Source organism: Lycorma delicatula, chromosome 1 (genome assembly GCF_047948215.1).
Source record: "Lycorma delicatula isolate Av1 chromosome 1, ASM4794821v1, whole genome shotgun sequence".
In the NCBI taxonomy this organism is placed as follows: Eukaryota; Metazoa; Arthropoda; class Insecta; order Hemiptera; family Fulgoridae; genus Lycorma; species Lycorma delicatula.
In genome coordinates, this window is record NC_134455.1 from 23,561,026 (window position 1) to 23,587,334 (window position 26,309).

The window sequence follows — 26,309 nt, forward strand, 5'->3', positions numbered from 1 at the left end:
GAATTCCAAATAAAATGGAAATCTGATATGTCAATCAAGAAAAAAGAATTCATCCGAATTTCTTGGTGCATAATAATAATGCATTCTATATAAAGCTTTTGAATCGTTATTTTTCAGGTAGTATAGCAGAAAGATTAGTTTGTTAAAATAAGCTGCGACTCGTAAAAGATTATTGTACTGTCATGAGATATTTGAAGCGCCCTAAACTGATAAACATATTTCATTAATTATTCTCAGTTCGGGTTATAGAACTTCCCAGGATTTTTTATTAAATATTTTTATTTAAATAAAAAAAAAACATTGAGAATATTTTCAAACCGTATATTTTAAAGCATTTTACAGCATAACCAGAACAATTACTACACAAAATCTATAAAAAATAGAAGTTTCATATAAATTTTACTTCCCTCGCTTTGACAATGATTTTATTACCTTACTCCAACAGTTCTTTCATTTTTAAATTGAGATATTAATATCTTCTAGATGCTCGTATGGTTTCATGTGCTTACTTTATCGTTAAATAAACTGAAAAACAAACCAAAAATAAATAAATAGTTTTATAATTAAATATCTTTTGTGTGATTTTTTTGTGTACAGTTTTTGTAAATAAATACTTGTAAACTTTCTCTACATTAAATGTTAACCACTGCTTTATCAGTGGCTACTAATAATTTCAAAAAGAAAACAATAAAATCTGTATGCAGTATCATTAAATTTTTTTTGATACAGTTATCAAATACAGGAAATTAGAGTGTAGCTCTTAACTCTATCTGTTTCAATTTTCATGACTCTGTAAGACGATGAGGGTAAATTCCTTGAGATGTCACATGTGTTGCAGAATCATCACGTTTTAGGCGATCCATATGTTTATTGAAAAACATAGTTTATTAAAAATTAAAATATTATTGAAAGTTAACATTTTTAACTCCAATTCTGACTGTCAGCGAAAAAAATTATTATATTTTTTCAAACAGAAGTAAACAATTAAAATACAAATCTAATAATTACATTTAAATTTTAAATGGAGAATTAATATAAAATAAATTTATGATTACTTTGTTTTTTATTTTTATTTTTAGAATATCAACAATAGCCTTGATGATGCCTTTAATCGTAGAGAAAGTTGCATGGTTATTTAGTTTAAAATTAATAAACTTCATTTACTTTCCATTTAGTAAATTATATTTGGACTTGTCGTTAAGAGTTATTTTTATCTAGGTCAAATTCAGAAATAGAGCAATAATTTTATAAAGTGTTTGTCAATTCATATTTTTCTATTAGTGTAGAACAACATCACATTCAGTTACGAAATATTTTGTAGTGGATGTTTTATTTGTTATTTAATGTTATTGAAATTTATAGTGACAGATTATTTGTTAAGACTTTAGAAATGACTGGATATTTCTAAAATTCACTAACTAAACATGTCGAGGACAATAATTTATTTGAAAAGTTTACTGACTCCGAAAAGTGAATTAGTAAAATTATACACAAGTAACAAATTTTAAATGAAAAATTATTTTTCATTTTAAATAATCACTACATACAATTTCGTCAAAGGTGCAGTCAATTTCAGAGTATAATCATGCTAAATACTTATCACTGATGTTGATTTAAGTTTTAACTTGGCTTGTAACCTTTTTTGTTTTGTTTCTTTGTCATTTATTATTTTGATTGCCCGGATAATAATTATAATTTTTACTAAATAATATATTTCATAACTTCTTACTGACCGTACATTAAAAAAATATATATACGAATTTACATCTTAGTATTATTTAATGATTTTCAGCGTAATTTGTGAATTCTACCTTTTCAGCAGTACTGAACTTATCGTTCTACAGTGATGTTATAAAACGGCACCATCCACTTATATTTACTGCCTAATCTACTTCAGAAGTGATGAAATTCGTTTTCTCTATTCGCGGAAAAATTTGGTTACACTAAAAAAAAACAACATTTTTTCCGATAAATAACAGATGACATTATAGTTTTGGCTGATTCAGATAACACGTTCATCTGATCTTAATAGCGGTGTGACCTATAGGATAATTTAAAATCTTCGCCTTTATAATAAAGGAAAAAATCATTAAGTAAATTCCTCTCAACTGTATATCGCGAGAGATATGTTACATTGTAGCAGTTATTTATCATTACAGATACATTAATCAACTCGTAATCTTCAAGCACATTTAGTAATTACGCAGATTTATTAAATCTGAATGCATTCATGATCCATGAACAGTTAAATAAAGTTACAGTGCATATTTGTTATTATTATTATTTTTTTTTTTTAGTTACGTAAAAAGGAGTGCTTTATTATATGAATCAACCAATAATGGAAATCCTTGAGATGTTAAAAGAAATTAAAAATATATAAATTCACTTTCAAATTACAAGTCTGATTACAACTAATTACCTCTGAAAACTCTGCTTGGATTTTATGAATTTTTAAACAGATTTGTTTATAATTTGTTTACAGTAATATAATTTAAATTTTATCATGAGTGCTAGCTGTTCAAGAATAAAGATTTTGAATGGTTACAATAATGCCAGGTTCTCTGTAAAGTGTATCTACATATGTAAGTGTGTATATCCAGTGGTTGAGCAATTTTTCTTGATCGATCTTGATGTTTTTTTTTTCTTTTTACTTCCTTTTACGAAATAAAGGAAGTATTGTGATCGTGAAAAATCTCAATTTTCAGATTTCAACAGAAGTATCCACTTTGACCTTCCCTGAATCCATTTTGACTAGTTTTGGCGTGATGTCTACACGTACGTATGTATCTCGCAAAATTCAAAAACGACTAGCCATAGAATGTTGAAATTTTGGATTTAGGACTATTGTAATATTTAATTGTGAACCTCCCCTTTTGATTGCAATCGACTGGTCCAAAAAAGGCTAAAATTCAAAAACAAAACAGGATTTTGGACTTTTTCTTAACTGCAGTAATCAGTCTTCATTGTGAGCCTTTCAACGATATCATGTGGTACTTATTTTCATTGGTTCCAGAGTTTTAACCAAATAAAATTTTAATTATTGAAATATTTAGATCGTACAAGGGGAATGCGCATCGGTTCGAATCCGACTTCATTTCCTTTTTTAACTTTTTTTTTTTTAATTTAAATTTATTGATTTATTAATAATTATTAATCTCTGATTATAAAAAAAATGTGTATACGTAATTTAATAGGCGTGCAAAGAAGTTATGTGGTGTCAATATCATATTTTTTATTACATTTTATCAGACCTTAATTAGAATGCGATTTAGCTGAAATTTAAAAATATAGGCCAACTTTGTAAATAATGTTTGGGTAATTGACAATAAATTATAGAATTTCAAATTACAGTAATAAACTTTTATCAGATGTCAGATATTTGAGAAAACTGTTTGAAATTTTCGGAATATTCTGATACGGATGATTTTAATTCAAATAACCTACTGTTGAGCACTATAAATTCATTACCAGTAAGATGTCTGATGATTTACAGATCGATTTCCAGATGATAGTCAAGCCTGTAACTGTGCTTTTGGAACCCTATATAATTTTCAGATGTTTTTATACAACTTTTTTAATACACGAACGGTTGAGACCTTGCTTGTAGACGCAAAACTGTTGACCAGTGACTTGCTTCTCTCTGGGTAAGAATGCTCCGACTTCCTAATGTATGAGGGCGCTGAAGAGATCATTGAAATTAATCTGGTTGAGGTTCTTTGTCTCGTATTCCGAAGAATGATATTAATTTTTAAAACATGATTTACTCTCCGGAGAACTGTTTTCAAACCCGCTTATTTCTCTTATCATTGGTTTTCTTTTTCTTTATCTTTTTCAAAACTTTCGATCTGTTATGTAAACCTAACACTGCTAGGCTCATTCCAAATATACCTAGATTTATAAAACCAGTGTATCTTTGATGTGTTCTGGTAGTCGCGGCTACGGTTGGACTGACCGACGGATTTTATTTTGCAAAACAGTAGCTGTATAAAAGTCTCATAGTTAAAGTAGTCTTTGTGTAAAACTGACCTGGTAATCCCTCTCAAAATACAGGGTTATCATAAAAGAATGGTGCGGTTTCAGTAATTCATAGGAAGATTGTAGGGAATTTTCTAGGTGTTTTATTGGTATCCCTGGAAACCTCCAACCCAAAAGATTGTTTATCAACAGTTGTGACCACAACGTCAGTTCTTGTATTGTTGCGGTGAGTTTAGTGAGTTACTATGTTCTCGGATAAAGACAAAGCAAAGTGTGTTTTATTGATACCTGAATTAAAATCCGTAATTTTAGTTCAACGTGCGTTTTTTTGTGTGGTTCGACGTGAATTCTTCCGAATTCACGTCGAACCACACAAAAATAACATAACACGTTGGTTCAAACGATTCGAAGAAACTGGATCGGTTAAGAAACAGAAATCAACCGCCAGATCAAGTGTACCAGACGAAACGGATGAACTAATTAGACGATCGGCAATTAGAAGTCCTGGGAAGTCCATCTCCCGTCGAAGCGTCGAATGAGGTATTCCAAAATCTACAGTTCACAAAGTTTTACATAAAAAACTGAAATTACGCGCTTATAAAATCCAGATACTGCAGGAATTGAAACCCGATGGTGGTGTAAAACGTTACAATTTCGGTGTTGAAATGTTGGACAGAATAATCATTTTTAGAAGATATAATTTTTACACACGAAGCTACATTCCATGTGAATGGATGTGTTAACAAACACAATTCACGAATATGGGGCTCTGAAAACCCACACGCAATTATTGAGAAACAACGCGATTCGCCTAAAGTTAATGTTTGGTGTGGTGCGATGAAAAATCGTGTAATAGGGCCTTTCTTCTTTGTTGAAAAAACAATTAATGGAGTCGCGTATCTTGACATGTTAACCGATTATTGCTTTCCTCAGCCGGATGAACTCGAAAACATTCATCGACTTCATTTCCAACAAGATGGTACTCCCCCGCACTTCAATGCATCGGTCACGGATGCTTTGAGCGAAAAATTTGGAGATCGATGGATAAGCCGGCAAGGACCCGTACTTTGCCTCCAAGGAGTCCAGACCTGACACCTTGCGATTTTTTCTTGTGGGGGTACATTAAAAGCGTTGTTTATACACAAAATTTTCGCGACCTAAACCGCTTAAAAAACAGGATTAATGAAGCAATGACAAACATTAACGAAGAAATGTTTGGAGAGAAGTTGAGTATCGTTTGGACATTTGTCGAGCGACTAAGAGCGCATATATTGAAATTTATTAATTATGTAAAAAAATGTTTGAGACGACAAATTTGAAAAATAAAAAAACATAAACTGTAAGTAATTCTGTTTTAATTTAAACCATGTTCAAAACCGCACCATACTTTTATGATAACCCTGTATTATAAAAATAAAGACAACTTTAAGTGCTTAGTTAAAATTACATTTCTCTATTACACAGTAAATGTTATAAATTTCCTTACGATTAAATAATTCTACACTTTATGTATCACATCACTATACGATTTCTCGTACAGTGAATAATGAAACCGGTTCATTTTTTGCCAAGAAGAATCTTGAAAACCAATTTTGATCATCATTTTACAATTAATAGATAAAAGTAAAAATTGTTATAACTTATATTTTTTACATAAAAATAACAATTATTATGTGAAGTTATAATGTTTATAATTGAAGGAAGTAATAATAAATAAAGTCGTTATAGAATAAAAAAATTTTTAAATACTTAGTTGCTCTAAACATGGGTAAAATAAAAATTTAGAATAATCATTAAAAGTAATAATTTCTCAATAAAAACTATATAACAAAAATAACCGAGTTAAAAAATAAATAAATATTTTTGTTTAGTGAAAGAGAGGAAACCTTTTTATAAGTACATATTTTCTTCAAGAAAGGGAACGTTTTAATTTTAAATAAATTATTCCGAAGATCTTTAGAAATATTAATTACAAATGAAAACTGAAGCTCACGGTCAATTCAAGTATGATGAATATTATTCAGTTGTTCAACACGAAATAATTCTGTTTTGTTTGGTATAAATTAATATTTAAAATTTTTACGAATAATGTTCATTTTCTGTTTTTTTTTTTTTTTTCAAAGGTATGCAAACAATATGGAAGGGGATTTAAAATAAATAATATTAATAAATAAAATATTAGAATCTTTTATTTATAAAATATCGGTGTATTCAATCATTTCGTTCCAGCCGAATTTTGTCAATTCATACTTACAGGAGGCAAATAATGAACTTGAAGCCAATTTTTGTATCCTAAAAATTGTTGTAAATTTATAAAAGTAGCTAAAGAAGTAAAACTATATTTTAGCTGCAAATGTACTTAGTACGCATAACAAACATTTAATACTGTTGTTATTTTTATTTGGTTTGTATGGATTTTACCATATTAGTTTAATTGATAATTTTGTTTTAAAAATAATATACTATTTCATATTATTTTTAATTATTAATTACGACAACCTTATCATTCAATTAAGATAACTGATAAAGTACATTACGTTTCATTTTTTCAAAACAAACTTAAACAGCAATTATTTAATTATTCCAAAAGAATCTATGATCGCTTAAACGTGTTGAATTACAAGCAGTTTAATTACTATATTCTCTTTACTTAATTATGATACTACTACTCACTAACTAATCAAATTATTTCATCTATCCGAGAAACGTACTGCAACGGTTTGATCTACATTTAAAACTGTATTGGTAAAATCATTTCACTCCTATCGCAGAATTTTTAATTCTGTTAATTAGCAATCTTCTGATGAAGTAGTAGTACCTGAGAATAAGGTAACATTGACCGGTCTGATATTTTCAGGAGCGAAAAAGGAAGGAAAAAGAAAAGGGTGTAGTATGTAGAAAAAGAAAAGGCTGGATAATGATAATTACTAGCATATCCAGCATTTTATATCTTGAAGTGAACAGACGATTTATCAGTTCTTGTATCGAATAATGAATTTTTTTCTGTTCCAGTATGTTCTGTCGTTAACTTTTAACGGATATTGGTCGGAAAGATAAGACAAACCAGTTGTATTTTCATATTCTGTTCTCGTAATAATTAACTTTTTACATTTGAAAGTAATACAGAATCAAATTTAATAATGCCTAAATGAGATCGGAAAAATGAAAATTAAAAATTATTAGATGATCTATGTTATTATAAATAATATTTAAAATTAGCAAGTTTATTTGTCAAAAGACAAATTCATCTTAATATTACATTGATGGGTTTATTAAATTAGAGGTTTATGTTACATAATGTTTTTAAAATAAATTGTAAAATATAGATAAAAAGAAATTATTTTCTCTAAACTACAATATTTTTCATATAGAGGAATAACAATAGAAGTTTGACAACTGGGAAATACTCGTATTCTATTAGAAAAGATTCTATAATTAACAATGAACAATCCTCACTTCTTTTAAAATTATTTATTCATTTTATTTTTATAGTGTGTATGTTGCATACTGTTCAACTAGTGAACAATAAATCCCTTTCCCCTCTTAACAAAGAGATAAGGATAATATGTATGACATGTAAATGAGGTGTAGCCTTGTACAGCCTCAGACCATTCCTGAGAGGTGTTAATTGAACCCCAACCATCAAAGTACATCGGTATCCATTGCCTAGTATTCAAATCCGTATAAAAGTAACTAACCATTACTGGGATTTGAAACTCAGAACCTCAACATCGAAAATCAGCCGTTAAACAATTGATTTGCAATGACGATTTAACTACTAGACCAACCTGACGGGCTTAATCTTTATTTAAATTTGTTTCTTTTGCGCAGTGTTTAATTTAAAATCGGTTTCAGTTTTTGCCAAAAAAAAGACATGAAGAGAGAGATTTCCACTGAAATCCCTCAAAGAACTGTATTAATTAAATTAATTCCAGAAATATCTTCAACATTAACTGAATTAATTTTATTTTAAAATTAATATACAATAGTACTTAATATAAATTGTGTAGTTTAAAAAGAATAAATTTTATTATAGAAAATACCAGCAAAGAATTCATCATATTTCTTTTCTGCATGAGTTTTCAGTTTTTGTACTGGTATTTTCTGGGAATCTAACTTTCATGCTTAATAAAACTTTACATGGCTTCGTTTTATATAGAAATAGATATTAAGTTATCGTCGCAGATTCTTTTTGAGTTACCGATTACTTTTATCTAGCAGATTACTGTCTAATCTTTCAAATAGTGTTTGAAATCAGAAAATATAAACTTAAAAATTTCACAGATTCCAAAGGGAAAATATGATTAGTAAAGCGATACTGATTAATCGATTCTGATTAAATAGTAACGTAATATCTTTTGTCGGTATTTGCACTTTCTTTTAATTAACGTTAATGAGTAACGTAAAATAAACCCACTCTGAATAACTATTAAGAAAATTATTCAGTTTTATATCTTCGTAAATATTATTCAGTTTTCTAATAAACATTTCAATAATATTAATGCCTTTTTTATGAGTAAAAGTAGGTTATGTGAATACTCAGTAATACTGAATAAATGAAGTGGGTTTATTCAATAATACGTGAAAAATAACTTGATTAAATGATATTGCTTTTTTTAAAAAAAAAAGATAAATTGGTGTAAGGCAATCCTAACTTTTTCTGTTCTGTATAAATATATTTGATTTCTAGCTTACAAATTTTTCAAATTATTTATATCCACTCTTTTTTAAGTAATTAAAAAAATATTACTTTCTTTATAAAAATAGTTATGAGATTAATGTTTTGGAAATGTATGTATACAAAGGAAACACAAAGGGAAATTATCGTAAATTATGAAATCTCATTTATTTAAACAACACTTATACTCAAGAAAATTAGTGTTTAAACAAGTGGTACTGTATGTTCCATTGTTGTTTTAAAATTGATAAATATATGTTTGTTATCAATGATTTTGCTCCCAAGTACGACTTTAAGAAGCTATTTAATACAAAAATCATATAAAAAAAGGAATTTCTGAACTGAACATAACCTTTCTATGATTTAATTGAAACAGCTATTAGATTTAAATATTCCTTCAACTCTATTTAACTTGCTGAGTAGTTTTTTATGATTAAAAAAACGTATTTTCTTACAAACGAAGAAAATACGTTTCTTCGGGTTTAAAACGGGTTCTAATCACCCGTTTTACATATCGGATGATTAGACTGTTACTTTTGTTTCATTATTCCGATCTACACGAGACTAATGCATTTTAAATACAATATTAAATACCAGCAAAAATTGTAAAGTTATTACTTGATATCGTAAAACGTAACTGTTATTCAAGTAAAAACCCCTGTTCACAAAAAAACGTTATCTTCATAATCATAGTAACTTTCTAGGTTGACTTTATTTATCGGCCGAAAATTCCTTTCCCCAGTTTTTAACGTTTCGTTTCTATACGTCATAATAATTATCTGTTTGGAGTTTAAACCAGCATTGTTTCATAGAAACAACCATAAAAACAAAACTTGAAGCATTATGTATTGAATACCCACGGAATACATTCCCTGCTTTTCTTCTTCAAGATATAATGACTTCTATACACATTATGTCCATCGTAGTTTGTTAGTTTCTTATTCTAGCATCAGCATAAACAGATTTTCGGTGGGTAGGTTAATAATTAATTTCTCTTAATTAATAATTAATGGTCTCATTTAAAAAAAAAAATTATTACGAGTAGAATACGTTGGTAATTTTTCAGTTGTTGTCCGGTAATACATATAGATATTTTAAAATTGTAATGTATTGATGGATTTCTTTAACAAAGGAACATATATCTCATATTATTTTGGAAGGCATAAAACCTCAGCAAACGTGATTTTTATGAACGGACGTCTAATACAAAACTATCGTAATCAGAATAATCTCATTCAAAAAATTAACATACTAAAATTAATTTTTAATAACTAATAAAAGCAAGATTTTTTAAAAATTAATTGAATATATTTATTCAAAATAAATGCATTTTAAAAATAATTAGTACATATATTTAAAATAAATAAATATATTTTTATAAAATATAAGACACGTGGGTATATATATAACCACTGGAAATGAAGTAAAAAAAATAAAAAAAATACTTTTCTGAATCTCATTTATAAATTCTATATATTTTTCGTGACATATAACTGCAATATTATATTTATATTAATAACTTAAGAAACTACCAATTTAGGTCTCGCTTGGTAATTAAAAGAAATAAACACTGCTTAATTTCTTTTAAATTATAGTACTAAATATTTTAAAAAATTATAGTCATTTGCAGTACTTTATAAATTTTACTTCAGGTTCAATTAGTTTACGATTTATTAATTTCGTAATAATGATGCTTGTTTAAGAAAGAGAATTTTTTAGAATATTTTTCTCATAGTTTGCTTAAAAGTTTTGCACTCTCTTACCGTATTACTGCAGTTACAGAACTTTTAAATACATACGCGAGCAGACGCACCTGTCCATACACTAACATACATACATGTAATATAAGAAAAAAAATTATATTAAATTTAGTTAGGGTGCGATATATCATTACTTACTTTCATGTAGTATTATTTAATAGCTGAAACATCTACAGTTTAAAATCGTAGTGGAAAATTTAAAAAATTAAAAACTCTGTGGCCGTAAATATTATGTTTATAAATAATCAATAACGAGCCAGAAAATTTTTTATCGTGCTATAAGTAATATTGCAATAAAAACCGTCAAAAAATCCAAATGTTTATTGGTTCTGGTGAATAAAGCAGTAAAATGTTACAAATAAATAAATTTTCTTACCACAGCTAAACAAATGAATAAATTATAAAACCTTTGACGATGTGTCTGTTTGTTTAACAAAATTATATGTAGCCTCAGTTAGATGTGAAAAAAAGTAATATTTAATTCATTTTTAATATAAAGCTATTATAAAGTTCCGTGACTTGATGACCTCATGATGTACTCTAGCTGACGGAGAACTGAAGTACCTGGAAAAATGACATAATGAAATGTAAATTATTAAACCACTTAAAGTATGAGTCACTAAAATTTCATTCAGAAAAATATATTTTGACCAGTAGATATAATGTGGTTTTAAAAATAATTAATTTCAGAATTATTTAAAATTGTATGTTTGATTACTTTAATATTCCTTATTTAACTACTTTTAATTTAGGTGTACTTTGATAGGCGTGATTGGGAGATACCATTTTTGTGAAGGAAAGAAACAGTAAGTCAATATTCAGATCAGTATTAAAATAAGGTTTTATAATTCACCTAAACAAATTTTCTACAAAAAACGACAATATTAAAATAAATACGTTATAAACGATTTTCTATAGCTCTGATAGAATGATTCATTAATAAATTTAAATAATAAAATGAAAAATGTACAACGAAGATAAATTGAACAGGATCGGCTATGCAATAGAATTAAGTAGAACTTCTCATTAAATAACCAAATTAATTAATAAATCATCGTATATATCGTAATAGATCATATATGAAAGAAATGTAGAAACGATAGCTTCTTAAAATACCGTTTAATATTACGAATGAAGAATGACTTAACAATGACAAGGACAAGATGAAAAGAAGATGTTGACTAGAAGATTTCTGTACTCCCTCCTAATCTTTTTCTTCTTCAATAGAAGAAACATATGTGGAGTCAGTGAAACGTGATTCAATTGATGCTTAAAATAATTTAGATATTTTCTAGAAAATATAAAAAGGCTCCGGATAAAATATCTAAGCATTAATATCTTATAGATATGTATGAAACCTATTTCCAATTGTATTATAAATAGTAAGTATACGAAATATAATACCGTTATGAAAGCAGAAAAAAAGAGCCAATATTTAAGTTTAATCTGAACTATTAGAAGTGAAAATTCACCTCATGTTAACGGATGAGGAAGATAATGTGTGAAAATTGTAATTTCTTAATTGCTTTAAGCTGATTTAAGATTAATGAATTCGTAAACAATATACGAACTAATTAATTTTAATGTATTTAATTCAATAAAATTTGATAGGTTTTTTTATATAACAGCCAGAAAAATATGCTTAAAAAATAAACTTCTACCTTAAGAAAAACGTAAAATTTTGTTAAAAATATTATTTATACCTACCCTGTTAATTTGAATTGAAAAAATAAGTGATCCTAACAATCAAAACAAATATATTTTCCTTATATTATAAAATTAATTTTTAAGAGCTAAGTTTTGTACAAAAACAGGACGCAGTTGACTCAGGTCAGTCGATTAGTATTTAAAAAATGCATGCATATATTAGGAAATCCAGGTGTTACTAACGAATAACCCTATTACAATTTTCCAAGTGTAAAGAAAACTGAAATAAAATAATTACATAAAATCGTTATATTTTACAAAATGATATTAGGCTGTAACTAGCAAATATACAGAAATTTTCCATTTATATTGGATAGTCATAAAGGATTTATGTACTACATTTGTTACATTAAATATTCTTTTGTTGTACTTATATTTAAGTCTGTAAGAAGAAAAATTAAAATAAAACGTGGAAACAAAAGATAATATTAAGCGATAACCGAAGAACAATAAGTACACACATACACATACGAGTACACGCACAAATATATCGCTTTGAAATTACACACTTCAATAGATTTTATTCAAGTTTTATATTAAAAAAAATATTGTTGATAAAATAAATTACGTATAACATTTAAAACTTTTACTTAGTTTAACGCGATACAAATAAATTTCCTTTATTAATGCTTAATGAATTATTGTCAATTACCTTAAAAAACTATTTACACCACTGCTAATATTTATTATACTGCTTAAAATAGAGATGGACATCGTTATTCATTTAAATTATATATATTATTTATTTATGCACATAATTTATATTTAAATAAATAACCATTTAAATATGCAATTTAATGCTCATATTATGTATAAATATATATATTTACACACACACACACACACACACACACACACACACACACACACACACACACACACACACAACACAACACACACACCAGAGAGAGAGAGAGACACTGACTTAAAATTTTCTGGGGCCAAAGTAACATTTATAGTTCAGCTTAATGCAGTATTTCAAGTTTAATATATATAGTTCATTTAATAATTTCCTACTTGTAATATTTTGTTCGTAAAATAATTTCTGCACTTCTTAATGAAGTTATGTATCAATAATACATGTTATGTGTATGTATAAGAGTAAAATACGATTTTATTCGAACACGTAAACACGCAAGTAATTCAGTATAAATTGTGAAAGAATATATTTGAAATAACAAAAAGCAATTACTGCTGGTAATTCTGATTATTTAGTATTATTTTAATGTTTGAAATTACGTGTAACTTCATTTAATTTTGATGTGTAAGATATATACTACATAAATATGTAGTATATATCTTTATAAAGTAAATACTTTATAACTTACAAGTTATTAGTTTTCAATAATGCAGATTTCTATGATATTTTTTTACGTATATGTTCAAAAATCCATGATAATAAGCTGGCACATCCACAAACACACATATTCACACACGCTCGCACTCGCTCTTGATCTTGTTCTATATACACTTGAAGACTACTTAAACAGAGGAATTATCATTGGGATTAGACAACGGTATAATTATATTTAAATAAAATATTTTTTTAGAAGTTAATTAATAGAACAGTGTCGAAGTTATTTTAAATATTTTTTTCTGATCACGTATTTATTATTTTTGTTATCAAATTATTTTCTTATTGATTAAATAAAAATTCTTTAACATGAGATCATTTCTATAAAAATAAACTGTTGATTAATAATCCAGACGAATATTTTTAGCCCAGATTTTATTTAGGGGGTTTTAGTATCAGGAAGAATCGGGAAACAGGCAATTTTCAATCTAATCTAATTTTAAACCTAAACTTTTAAAGAGAAAAAATTATATGTAGAAAAATGCATTAAATTAATTAATGTATTATTAATTCTATGTACAAGAATTATATACTGTATTAACTAAATACAGTATCTAATTTGACTACATTTACTGATATTCTTTTGCACATAGAATATTTTTCCTACACTCTCACATCTGATAATGGGAAGTTCATTACAAAAAGAGTACAACTTCATAATTTTGCATTTATTTATATATTTCCGGTAGAATATTTTTCTTCCTGGATCTCTTCTACCGCTACATCTTAGATACATAGATTGTTTAGAAATAGTTGCTACCAGTAATACGTATTACGTAGACCTATAATAAATACTGTTCTTTGAAATGATATTTTTAAAAATTCTACCTATATTTTATACCTATATTCTACTAATTAGATTATCAGTTTTGTTATTTTCTAAATATTCTCATAATATTGATAATGAAATTTAAAGGTTTAACTTGACAGAATTGTTATGAAGTGGTATCTACTATTACACGGTATCTGAATGGTAAGATAGCATTGTGATTGAGTTAAACCCTGGAAATCAAACTCATACAGACGAATAAATAACATTTTATTTATCTTTAAAAAGTAGACGTTTATTTAAGAAGATATTCTATATATTGAATTGCAGTATTACAATGATCTATTTGCCAATACCTTTACACAATATGATTGGAATTAGGTAGAACAATACAGTAAAAACAAAAAAATATAATTGAAAAGTAAAAATGTTGATGTTCAATTCATTTCATCATATTTATTTTAAAGTCTTTGTATAATCAATTGTGACTAGATTTTTTGTTTTTCTGGCAGCATAAATTAATCTAGAGCTATGATTCAAGAAGGAAAGTACAGCAATCAATCAAAAGGGATCGGCTCTTTTTGCAGTTCTCGACGTTTCACGAACATGACATGTACATATGTGTTTGAAGATTAATAAATTTTGACTGGATAAACCGATTTTGATGAAATTTGACACTGAGGCTCGTTTATTTGAAGCAGTTTGACAGAACAGTTTTTTTTTATCAATATCTTCGGGAGGTGAGAGGTCAACTTTTTTGGGGGTCAATTTTCTCAAAAGGGTAGTCGATCAGAGTTTAAAAATATCATTTTTTTATTCAATTTTCAAAAGTTTTTTGAGTTTTTTTAAACTTTTAATAATATTAAACGTTGAAATAAAATACTTTTAGTAACAATATTACAACAAAATTTCATCATAATTCACCCCTAACCACAAAAAAGAAATTTTAGTTTCTTCCATTTAACATAATAAAGTAAAATCAAAAAAAGTTTTTGAAACTGATTTTGGAGTTGGAGCAGGAAAGATTATAAAAGTGTAGATTTTGTTAATTTTTGGTTTATTTAAACATAGGATAATTTTACAATAAAACTTTGTCATAAATTACCTCCATTTCAAAATTAAAACGTTATGAGTAACTATTTTCATGTATAATTACTTTTCCATTATATAAGAAGAAATAACAATCAATCCCAGGAAAGTATTATAATTTTGTTGTCAGAATTTTTATTATGATAAAGCTCATATGGAATTATGTTTTAAGGATATAAAATCATGAAGTTAAAGTGTACCAGTAATTAAAATGTTCTACGAAGTATTCAAGTAATATGGGTATAACTGAGTAAGCTTTTAATTAAATAACTCTGCTAATATTAAATAACTCGAGTACAATCGATACTTTCATTACAGTGAAATAAACTACCCGGGACTACGACAAAAACGATGGTGGTTAGGGTGAAAGATAAGACCTATGCTGGCCTCCTTCATCCGTCAAGGGGGCAGTGTCGCCGGATAAAGTCGGGTTTCTCTCCGCACGACAGGGGCAGAGGGAGGGCCTACATCTCTGAGTGCGAGCTGATAGTGGTTCGGTTGAAGAACTGAGGAAGAATAACGCCGAAAATGTAGAGGGTGCCAATACGGCTCTGAAGGGAAGAGGCGGTCAGAAGATCCACGTTGTTGTTAAGGACGTGGACGTACTCATTACGAAGGACAAGCTCCTAAATGAACTTCGTCAGGTTACAGGAGAGTCGGTCTCACTAGATATACTACTATTTATGCGGCCAGCATTAGGGGTGATGTAAAGGTCACTTTGGCAGTGCCGCCCATCTTGGCGGACAAGCTTCTGTCCGATGGGCGAATACAAATTGGGTGGGTAGCCTGCCAAGTGATGAGGTGCACCTTTGATGACTTGTGCTGGAAGCCAGGCTACAGGGCCAAATTGTGACTTTGACCAGATCGTAGCGGCCACTACTTTACCTGGGGCGAGCCTGGTCACTTGCAAAATGACTGCATGCAGAGCCTCAGTGTCTCACATGCAAATTGCACAGACACGCGCCTGTAGGCACTGAATGTAAGGCGACTTCGTCCACGTCATGAATCAGTTGGAGTTTCCATAACGAAGCTGTGGTGTCTATAGGGGACAGCCCCATCCGGAACGGTTGGAAGGCTCTCGATTCCCGCCACCAATGATCGGACGGGGACTCCCTTGCAGACGCCATTGGCGGGGAGTGCAAGACCGTAGTCTCGGTGTGGAATCCCTCCGGGGGTTCTCCATTAGAGACTAGGCGTCAAGACCAGAGCCCCAGCGGGGGAATCCCTTGGGGTTCTCCCGCTAGAGACATGGCATGTAAAACAAGACCGAGTCCCGGGTACCTGGATGGGGCCTAGAACCCTACCGAGGTATTTTTAGGCAAAGGCACCTTTCGGAGCTCAGTTTATGGGTAATTGGAGATCGGCTCCGGAAGGCGCGGTGATTACAGACTAAATAAAACTCTGTTAATATGGATAGAAATTTGAAAAAAAATGTATTGGACAATGATAGTAAGCGTGAAATATATGCTATCATTGTCATAAATGTAAACAAAGGTTTAATTTAATCCTAAACACTACGGTATATTTGTGTATAAAATTATAATATTTGGTAATGATTTCGTTTTTTTATGATTCTTTTTTAATTTTATTTAATAATACGCCTGAACAAATTATAATTGAGAGTATTTTATTTTTGTAACAAAACTGGTTTTAGAATATTTTGTTTTTCTTAATAATAAAATATTTGGATATATTGTATTATTAACTGAAATATTTTGGTTTCAATAAAATTATGACTGTATAACAACCTTATTAATCTTTAAAATAAATTAAAAGGAAATTTAAGAAACGATTATACAGTTTTTGTTCAACTTATTCTACCCAGATTACAGCAAATATAATGTATATATCACTATATTGTGTACATAGACATCCAAGCGTGATCAGTACTAGACTAGAGATGGAATCTTTGTTTTTATGAAAGATGGAAAGTTTTTGAATCTGATTAACTTTTCTAAAAGTATATGTTTATCGATTTTTTTTGTTAAACTTTTATTACTTCCATTTACATTTTCAATTTAATTGAAATAAAAATGGAACAAATTTAATAAATAAAATTAAAAAAAAAATGATTTAGTATAAATGAAGTTTGTTTACGTATAATATACAGACTGTATCATGATGTTCTCCCGAGACTTTCATTATCTAGTCTACTTCTGAAAATAATGGAAAAATTCATATAAAAATTATTTCCTAAAATGTTTCGTTTCGACTTATGGATATTGGATTTCGCTCGGATTTCAGCTACCCCTGTGAAATGAGGTCGTACGAAAATTTTTAAAACGTTAATTAAGGGGCAAAATTAGTGATTTTTTTTATGGTTTTTAAACTGAAAAATGGAATAAAATAAGTCCCAGAGCCGTATTGCTGTAGTTTTTGAGAAATCTGGGGTGAAACCAATAACTTCGGGTAAAAAACTCGTTTTTTATGTTTGACGTTGAATAATTTTTTTTAATTGTTAATAAACACATAAAACGTTTAAACAAATCTAATGGCAAATTTAATCCTAATCAAAATCATGTAAGATAAATTGACTAAAACAAAGAAAAGTTAGAAAATTTCGTATTTTATTTAGAAACAGTACACTAGACCAAATACGTACCGTTTATAATAAATGTTCAAAAATAAGCCCGCCGTTTCAACGCATTTCTTTGCACGCTTCTGTTAAGCTTTTGTTGTTCTTTTTAGTTCTTCAGGGCTGTCCTTAAGTTTCTCAGCCGCATCCATAACGAGGACAACTAATTCTTCACGACAATAAATATGTATTTGTTTTGTATCAATATTTTTCATTGATCCCCAGACGTAAAAATCTAAACGTGTTAGATCAGGTGATCTCGGTTGCCAGAAATTTCGACCATCTCCACGTCTGATTCAATTTTCAGGGAAATGATGATTTACGTGAGTGGAAATGGCACAAGATAAGTGGGGAGACGCGCGCCATCGTGCTGGAAGTATCCAGCACGATGGCGCTGGAAGTATCTTTTTTAATTGAAATAGTACATTGACGCTAAATCGGTGTTGCAAATTTCTCTCCACCGTTTCATGAAAATTAATTGAAAATGTGCACATCGTGTAACTTGATGCTATTTCGAGTGAAATTTACATCTTCGGTAAACAAAACATATGGGTAGAGTTGTAGATTTGTTCTCCGCTACTTGCAGAGCTCCAAACGAAGAGTCTCCTGGGTGTAGAGTTTGAACCGGCTGTTTATGGTAAGGATAAAACTGTTTTTGTTTAAGTGTCCTCCAAATCACCGTAAACGAAATTCTGATCCGCTAAGAAAGACGTCACGTACTGACATCAGGACTGCACTGAGTTGGATCGATAATTTCATCAATAACAGTGTCTTGTTGGACAGATCGTTCGTATATTTTACGAATACTAGGTAGTGAACCTGTTTTCCAAAGATTGCAAAAACTCACGCTAATTGTTTTGGGATCTGGAAACCTGCTATACGTAAAACGTATTTCATATTCTACACCAGCAGCTGCAGCGTTACCATTACACACACCCAAAATGAATACCATATCAGCGTATTCCTCTTTTGTAAATAAGTACGGCATTATTTCAATGGCAAACCGAAACTAAAATTTACAGAATGCCTTCTTTGCTAACGGCAGCTCAGTTCACAGTACCCAATATACTTAATTTACCTCATAAAATGATTTAATCATTAAAACAGAATTGAGCATTGTTGTCAGCTGTTATTATTTTATTAGCAACTTTGAAATAATGATTTTGCAAATAATTTATCGCAGTTCTCATTAAGAAAATAAAACTATTTTCTAAGTAATTTTTATTTACGTTTGTTGTGTAATTTCTGGTTTTTTCAGTTATTTTTAATAGTAAATTCTGGTTTAACTAATTCTTCACATCGCCAAAAAAGAATTTGATTTTTATTTATATCAAATAAGTAGTTAACTGACAAATGTAGAATGTACTGTTCCAAAATAAAATTCTAGTATTTCTAACTTTTTGTTTTATTCAATTTATTTTACATCATTTTTTCAAAATTTAATTCACTACAAGTTTTGTATGCCGACAGAGTAGAATACAGAGTAAAAAAAAAATTTTATATTCATAAAGTAATTTATATAATACAATTACAAGAATATTGTAGAATAAGAGTATAACATTTTTATTTTTTTTAAATTCCTATTATATGTAATTCATTTGCTTTTAATATCAAGTAATACGCTAATTTTTCTTGGATTTATTATAAAAATATTGAAACATTTTGCCAAGGAGAATTTTTATATTTAAATATGAAATCGAAATAAGTGTACGAGGAATGACACGCCCTAACTTTGCAAGAAGAAAAATAAATAATTAATTTATTCCTTATTTTTCCTTGAGCAAATGATACTGATTAAATTTCAACAAAAACTTCAACATTAACTATTCGAGCCGCAATGATAAACATTTATAGTGAATAATATGGTTTTTAACTAAACATCGACGTATAAAAGGGATGAAAGACAAACAAAAGAATAGTGTAGACGCCTTATTTAATAGTTCCAGTAAATTTTTTTTCGATTCTATAATTTTATATAAAAATGCTATAAGAAACTTTTTAAAACATTAACTTGCATTTTATCATATTTATCAAACTGAAATCACACATTTCTACTCAATATATATTAATTAATTAACAATGTTCTCAGTATTTTTTAAAAATCATGTAAAATCTTAAAAATTAATAAAATAGAGTAACTCTTGAAAAGTAATCATAGAAATGGTTGTTTTTAATTTGTTTTGACATGATATAAAATATTTATAATTAAGTGAAATAATAAAATTTTTCAAAATTCAGTTTTCATTTAATTAATTCAGCGATAAATTTTTTGTTTGTTTTTGGGTAAATGTAGTGGTTCATAAATAACATGTACTGAAAAATTTTAATAAAAATATTGCTGTACTGTAATATGTTTTTAAACGCCATATTCTGGATGGTTTTTATTTGAATGGAATTATCAAAACATTACTTTTTTTATAACATAGTAAATAGTTTTTCATTTAAAAAAGGGTAATATTAAGTTGTATCAAACCCATTAGCTATAATTTTTATTTTTGTTATTTAAAAAAAAAAAGAAAACTTAATAGTAAATATTTCATTAATTAATTCAGTCCAATTGCAATTTGACTTTTAAATAATATTGAAAGTGTTAAATTTTAACTGCTGAGAATCGAAAGGAGTATATATTCTAAAAAGATAGTATAGTCTAAATAACTTACTTTATTCAAATTTATTTCTATTATTAACAATAAGATACGAAAAAACAATAATAGGCAGATTATTATATTTACGTCCGTCTTGGATAAAATAAATAATTATCTCAGTTGTAGACTAGGCAAACGCTCATTTAATAAATTGCCATAAAATAATTGGATTTTATATAATCTAAACGAGCCGGTTTCCTACTTGTACCAGATTTTATTTCTTGTCAATAAGGAAACGCTTATTCAAAATTCCCAAAAAATATTTCTTGATAAGAATTAATTTGAAAATAAACTTTATTTTATTATTTCACGTGAAAATTGTTGGAATTTATTCACATTGAATAAAAAATAAAAAAAAAAACTTTGTCGGGTGAGATTGAAGAAGAGATTCCCTGTAAAGGATTTAAAAAAGATTTCTTTGAAGTTATAAAATCTTTTTCACTGTTATACAGCTATTAAATTATTAAAAAAAAAACAGTTATTAAAAAGAGGATTTTAAACATTGTTACTGAAGGCAGGAACCCCGTTTTTCGTTGGAAATGAAAAAAAAATTTACAAAACTTATTTAAAATTATATTTTCGTCCAATGAAATTTATTCAAAAGTTGAAACCTGAGAGAGTAAAGAAAAAACGTTTTACCTAAAGGGAAGTAGTTTTTTTTTGTTACGAGAGCATCTAAATTCCGAAAATTGATTTTTTGCCAAAAGGGGCGTACCTACTAGAGTGGTCCAAATAGGGCAAAATTTTTGTCGAAAACGTGCACCCCCTGATGTAAAAGTACCCCCAAAAACAAAATTTTTGACGCGTTGATGAACCCTTTCCGTTCGAAAAAAGTCATCCCCCACTCCACTTGAATTTTAAAGGGGGATTTAACATGGGTTTTAGGTTATTTTCAAGTCGTTACGATATAGCGCTTGCATGTTTCATCACAAAGCTTCAAAAATAACATATATAAAGGTTTTTGGGGTGGGAGAACACGAATTTGAAGTCAAAAACTTATTTTGACACATCACAACTGTCAAAATCGCTGTCAATCAATTGACAACTAACGTTCTTATGAAGGAAAATCAATGTTAGATATTACAAACAACGTTAATTAGGGGTTTTGGGATCGGAGAACACGAAATTGAAGGAAAAAACTCATTTTGGCTAGCTACGCTAGCTCTTTTTGATTAAGACAACTCAACCGAATTAAAACTGAAAATGGATGAAAAACTAGCAATTTCGGGTGAAACTTACGAAAATTTATTATCTGCTACAGATGATGGTTGTGATTATGATAACGAACCTGCTCACACGAAACGCTACGAAACTAAAAATGTTAACGAATTGTTAAACAAAGAAATCGACTTTTTTGCCAACACGGAGTCCTTGAATTTTTTTAAACGATTCGAACTTGCGACTAGCTTTCTAGAAATTGATCCATGTAAGTGGAGCGAAAACGAAGATTATTTGGCTGCTTTGAATTGTGTTAAAAATCTAAAGGTCGTCAATGACTGCTCAGAAAGAACGGTTAAGTTGGTGAAAGAATTTAGATGTAAATTCACTAGAGATGAAAGTCAATTTCAATATTTACTACAAATTGTAAATGATCATCGCAAAAAACATCCAAATGTATATAATTAAATTACATATGTAATTAATATAATAATAGAAATAGAAATCATAAAATTTTAACAACATTATTTGAATAATTATATACATAAATATAAAATTTTTTAAATAAAGTGAGAGTTGATCTTTTTGAATCTATCCTTCAGATTTTTTTTAATTGACAACGACTTCAACAGTTTTAACTTGTCAAAATAAGTTTTTAACTTAAAATTCGTGTTCTCCGACCTCGAAAACCCTTATGAACGTTATTTGTAATGTCTACCATTGATTTTTTTACATAAAAACGCTAGTTGTCAATTGATTGACAGCGATTTTGACAGTTACAATGTGTCAAAATAAGTTTTTGACTTTAAATTCGTGTTCTCCGACCCCAAAAACCCTTATATACGTTATTTTTGAAGTTTTGTGATGAAATATGCAAGCGCTATATCGTAACGACTTGAAAATAACCTAAAACCCATGTTAAATCCCCTTTAAAATTCAATTGGAGTGGGGGATGACTTTTTTCGAACGGAAAGGGTTCATCAACGCATCAAAAATTTTGTTTATGAGAGTGCTTTTAAATGAGGGGGGTGCACGTTTTTCGACAAAAATTTTGCCCTATTTGGACCACTCTAGTACCTACTAGTAAGCATTTTAATTGAAATAATAGCAAACTTCGATTTTAAACATATTAACTATATTTTATAATATTATATTACATCTACGTAAATAAATATTATCTACAATTTCATTAAAATAAATTATACCATTCATGAGCAATTCCGAACTAAGTTAAAATGAGCACTAATCGAAATAATGAGTCCAAATTAACATAAAATTATTGAAAAAATTATTTTTATTTCAGATTTTATGAAACTTAAAGACACATCATAAAAATGAAATGAATTTTTCCGTGGTGAGAAATTACATATATATATGTATCCATATCGCTCATTACGAAAAAATATGATGTTTATTAAAAATTCAGTTAACTTTTAAATTTAATCGTTGATACGAAATAACAGTTAATTCAATTTTTATAAATAAAGCTCAAAATTAAAATTAGATATATTTTCGAAAAATTTAATTGAGGAAAACTATTTCTAAGTGAATTTTAATTAGCCACCGATTCAAAACATTACTTCATGAAAAATTACTATAACATACAAGACATTATCTATTTAGACTTAATCAGTCACCCAAAAATGAAATTATCCGGAGAAATTTATCCCTGAAACCAACCTCAAAATTTAATTTAGAGACTGATAAAACAATAGATTTGATTGACCCAAACGTTCTTGAGCTTCTTTAAGTGAACATCGTTACATACAAATAAACATTCATGGAAATTCTGATTCCCTAGGTAAATATTACAATGTGCTTAAAACCGTGAATTAAAAAAGTTATAATTTCAATCAAAATTAATTATTAAACGTTCTGTAGGTTTTTTTTTAATATAAAACGATTGTTCAAAGTTAACACAATATTCAATAATAACTCAAATCAATAACTCTCTGTTCAGAGAGCGTATATGAATTTCATTAACGATGCAAGGACAGGAGTATAGAAATAAAATTCAGTCTAGTTTATTTTTCTATTTGTAGCAACTTTTAATTTGAAAGCTGAACAACATGTAATTTAATATAAACCGTCATTAGAGTTCTTATATAGCTACTTTTAATCTTTTGATAAAACAGACTACTTAAAAAAAAGAAACAAAAGATGAGCTAAATTTAAATAAATCCATTGTAACAGAATAAATCGAATACATATTTCAATTTAGTTGAAACATTATTTTGTTACATTTTAAGCTTATTATTTAAAATTTGGTTTGTTTTACTCTACATAAAAGTACATTTTACTGAAAAAATATTTTCACCTGAGGGTACTGTACGAGCGCATATTAATTTGTTTTTTCGTAAGTATGTGTATGTACTTATGGTCGTATTTACAATAAAACTGCATACATTCACACTCAATTGCTTGAAAGTGCGCGCGTGCGCACTCACACACACACACACACACAAAAGGCATACATATATCCAAACACATTTAACGTTCAACACTTCTTCTTTCAGTATAACGCTGTTCAACATATCCTGAAACTAAGCTGGAAGTATATTAATTTTATATCATCAATTCAACAGACAGTACAGTAAGGAACATGTTATGCTATTATAAATGAAATAAAGTACTGTAAAGTACATATAAAAGTAAATAAAGAGTACTGTTTGTTTAATTTTAAAAGATTTTAATTTTTTTTCTCTTGATTCTGATATATTAAACTAATAGTAACAATAATAATGTAATGTAAATTCCATTTTACTCGTAAATTGAATGAGTGATTGAGTAAACTTTACTTTGAAACTCAATAAATAAATATATATATATATATATATATATATATATATATATATATATATATATATATACACATATTAGTTTAAATTTATTAAAAAATTTAAAACAGCTCATTAGTCTTTTTAGAATAATGAACTAAAACGTTCATTATTTGTTAATAAAATAACAAGTTACATTTTAAGGAAATATTTTTAAGGATGGAAAAATAAAATTAGAGTACTCGAGAATAATTCAAGATCTAATATTATAACAGTAGCATAATCAATATCTGTAAAACAATTGTATATTTTATTACTTTCCATTGTTATATGATCCACGGAAAATTCTGTTATTATTATATGTATTAACCAGTATCAAAGCCTGGTTAAAATTAATACATATTTAAGGAATACCAAGATGTTTTTTTAGATAATAAACTGTACTTTATTTGATAAAAAAGCATTAAACAAACAATTATGTTATCTATCAATAGAAAATTAAAAATTCTCGAATGATTTTTTTAAAACTATCAATTTTATAATAAATATTTAATTTTAAGTATCAAATGAAGATATCATGTTTTTTATTTAACTTAATTTTTTATAATAATTTGTATCTTTGCGATTTTCAGATATTGAAAACTCAGTGAAATAAATTATTTATCTATTCTTTTTTCTTAAATTATGAGAACTGATTCTATGAAAGTTACAATATTGCCATCTATAATATTAATCAAAAGAAAACACCTATGATGAAAGCATCTATTGATGTTAATGAATATTTTAATCGTTAAATTACGGCGTTATTTGAGTTTAGTGATTGAAAAAAATAATATTTGAGATTTTCTTTTGCTTTTATTTTTAGTAAATAACAACGTAATACAAAATAAATATTACAAATATACATTTAATCTAAAAATTGACCTAAATAAATGATATAATTAGTTTTCAAATAAACATAATAAAATGAATTTAAGAGAAAGTAATAGAAATTTCCGAGTATGTTTTTGCGTGTGGTACAGTACATCATTTCTTCATGTCGTAAAAAACGGAATATTTAATTATTTGGGGTACGTTTTCATGACATGACCTAGTTTTAAAACATTTGTAAAATTATATTTCATAAATGGTAACAAAAAAATTTATTTTCTGTAAACCTAAATTTAAAATGCTGTTAGTCTTCTCGTGTATACGTGACAATGGAATATAGTTTAGTAAATCTGTAATATTATTGCGAAAAGAGTATAGTTTAATTTATTCTCTTTCATTGTAATTCACAGCCTTGTAAATTGTATTAAATTATAATATAGAAAATTTAGGAAGGAATGTTTAACTAAACCTGTAATTTCCTCTAATGTAATTACTTACGACTGATATCTAATGATAATAATGATGCTTCGTTACAGTAGTAACTTTAGGACTAGCCAACATGTTTAACCGAATAAGCTGTATGTACTAGAATATGCAATTGATTAGTTAAAATTATATGAAATTTATGAATAATAAAATATGTTAGAAATAAATTGTTGCGATAGTGTTATCAGTTATTATTAAATAATAACAGTAATAAAAATAGTCATTAGATTTAAAACGATGTTAGTGGTAATACAATCACTGTCACTTCATTGTCGTCACTAACAATCCTTCGTAGTAGCAGATTTACTTATTAACGCTGTACCTGGTTCGTACCGTTTTAAATATATATAATCTACATATTAAAAGTAATTACACGCACTGACACTTACAAATAATAATAGTTAGGTTAGGTTAGTTCGTAAACTGAGAGATTCAAGAGAGTCACATGTATGAATGTCATTTGTAC

At 27.9% G+C, this 26,309-nt stretch overlaps 1 long non-coding RNA gene across 2 annotated transcripts; it reads right to left on the reverse strand.

Moving 5' to 3' along the window:
* Nucleotides 1–406: 406 nt before the first annotated feature.
* Nucleotides 407–26,309, reverse strand: LOC142318053 (uncharacterized). 2 transcript variants are annotated; one of them, XR_012754797.1, is made up of 3 exons: nt 26,233–26,309; nt 10,790–10,977; nt 407–525 (listed from the first exon to the last, which is right to left on the reverse strand). It is a non-coding gene; the product is annotated as an uncharacterized LOC142318053 (long non-coding RNA). The 2 variants fall into 2 exon arrangements; XR_012754796.1 differs by having other exon boundaries at nt 25,856–26,302.